The sequence below is a fragment of the Canis lupus genome, chromosome 1 (genome assembly GCF_011100685.1).
Source record: "Canis lupus familiaris isolate Mischka breed German Shepherd chromosome 1, alternate assembly UU_Cfam_GSD_1.0, whole genome shotgun sequence".
NCBI lineage: Eukaryota > Metazoa > Chordata > Mammalia > Carnivora > Canidae > Canis > Canis lupus.
Window position 1 is genome coordinate 29,862,176 of NC_049222.1, and position 2,781 is coordinate 29,864,956.

Sequence of the window (2,781 nt, forward strand, 5' to 3'; positions counted from 1 at the left end):
TTTGCCTCTCTCTCTCTCTCTCTCTGTGTGTCTCTCGTGAATAAATAAAATCTTAAAAAAAAAAAAAGAAAGAGCAAAACACTGAGGATTGGCAGATCAGAGGGCAGGGTAGGGCAGGAATTGTGCAAGGCATGAAAAGGTGAGGGAACAAAACAGCTCGTAAGGCCCTCAGGGAATCTAGCCCAGGGAGGCAGAGACACTGCCAGCCACCACCACTTAGCTGGCAAAGCGATTCTGAGAAATGTGCTTGCCAGTGGCAGCTATCTGGACTCCTGGCAGTGGTTCAAGCTGGTAGGATCTCTGGTTGATTCTTCCTTTTCCTCCCTTCTTGGAAGCTCTCTCTGACTAACTTCCTTGGTGTTTACCTCATGGCCTCCACACCCCCCTGGCTCTCCACTCGCCTCCCTGCCCTACTCATCCATCTGTCTTGCTAATCCTTGGTGGCCCAGGGCCGCAGTCACTAAAGTCTTCCTTTTCCATTTCCACCCTCCATTCCAGCCATCTGAAAGATTTTGAGCTGTCAAACTGAGTCCTTAAAAGGTTGAATGTGGAGAACAATAATTTTGAGCCACATCGTATCTTTTTCATATCTTCTTTGAAATCTGATCGAACTAGGTCATCTATGCTTCACCTATGATTCATTATATTCATTTTTTCTTACCAATTTTTAAACCACATGTTTGTAGAGGCACTATAATTGTACATGAAAGCACAAGAAGAAAGTAATATTTTTTTTTCGAATGAGGATTTTTAGGTCAAAAGAGGAAATGCCTCTGTAGTCTCTCTTAAGTTCTTGGTAGACCAGCCTGTGTAGTAAGTACTAGAGAGGGCTGCTAAGCAGTTCTCATTCATGCCTTCGCTCAACAACATTGAACAAACATTTGCGGCTGATTATTCTCACAGAAAGGGTGCAGCAGCAGTTAAGGTAGACATTGTCTCTACCTTCCAAAGCCTACTTCAAAAGGGAGGTAGACATAACTGCCAGAGCACTATGGACAGGTTTGTGAAAATAACGCCAGGCTTTCCAGCACCTCCAGGCTGTGTCCGACTTCTTAACCAGACCCCTCATCTCTTCCAGGTGGGATTTCCATTGCTCAGAGTGAACCAACGCTTTCAAAGAAGAAACATGCAACAGATCTTAGGCTCTCTTTGCACCCTCTTGGTGCTTCCTGTCTTCTAGGCTTTTCAGCAGCATCTACTTACTGATGTTACCCAGTGAACTCTAGACTTTGCATTAACCTTGGCTATTTTTTTTTTTTTAAGTAGGCTCCATGCCCAGCATGGAGCCCAGTGTGGAGCTTGAACTCACAACCCTGAGATCAAGACCTGAGCTGAGATCAGGAGTTGTATACCCAAACAGTGGAGCCACCCCAGTGCCCCACATTAATGTTGGCTTTTAAGTGGGGGGTGATAACCTGTGTTTGAACACCTTTGACACCAAAGCTCTTGTTTTGAAGCAACTCCATTGCTCCAAATTCCAATTAAGAAAAAAAAAAAAGAAAGCTATTTTCATTCAAAGTTTAATAAGTAGTGCAGCAGGCAATAAAATTAGGGTTTGCACTGGGTTAATGACTTTGTAGAACAAATAAGGGACAATTAGAGGAGAAAGAAGAAGAGCACAGAATATACTAAGAATCGAATTCTTGCAAAGATGCATGTGAACTTTTGCACTATGTTAAATTGCAGAAACCAAACCAGTCCTATAACCACTCCATGAGCTCTTTAGTTGTGTAATATCATAATCTGCCTAAAAGCCAGTTCTGCTACAATGCCTCAGGTAGATGAGAAGGTAAATTCTAATTAAATTCTAAAATCCCACCAATTTGGAAGCAGAAAAATTTGTACAGAATTATTTCCAATGAAAACACATTTGCTTTGGAAGTAAGAAAATTACAAATAGCAGATGTCTGATCTACTCTGCTTTAAGCATGAAATGCTGACTTTCAACTCATTCTCCATCTTCCCCCTTCAGTAGGAAAAGTCTACCTGGACAGTGACAGGGGTGCCTTCATCATGCCAGGTCTGGAAAAGAACTTGCCTAAGCACCTGCCTTGGATAGACCCTATTCCCTTCTTTTTCACTGTGGTTTCCCACAGACCAACAATTCACCTAATTAAGGACTCATTATTAATTATTTTTAAGTGTGATATGGGATGTATCATTATTATTATTGTTGGAAATACATATTGAAGTATTATTGATAACATGACATGATGCCTGGGATTTGCTTCAAAATAATCCAAGGGCTCACAAAGAGTGTGACTGGCCAGCCATAAGCTGATAATTATTGAAACTGGGTATTGGGTACAAGGAGATTCATTATAATTTCTACTTTTATATATTCATATATATTTGAACTGTTTCATAACAAAAGGAAAAATATTTTAAGTTTATCTACAACATACTATCTTCATAAAACTCTTTTAGTAATTTAAATGCCATTTAATGTTGATGACTGGAATTAGTAACTATGTAGGAGTGTGTTAAATTCTTTCCATGCATTATTTTAGTTAATCCTCACAACAAGCCCTGGCGGTCAGTATTATTATCTTGATATTATAGATGAAGAAAACAAGACACAAGCTCAAGGAACCTAGCCAGCTCTATAGCATGTAGTGACAAAGCAAGGGGTTAAGTCAGGTCTGGCTGACCTAAGGGGTCCATTATAAAATCACTATGTGTTATTCTTCACTTATAATATGTATTCCAAAAAGGGATAGAATGATGTCAATGAAAATTTGGCCATTCATTTCTCTAATTGTTGATTCACTCAAGTGAATG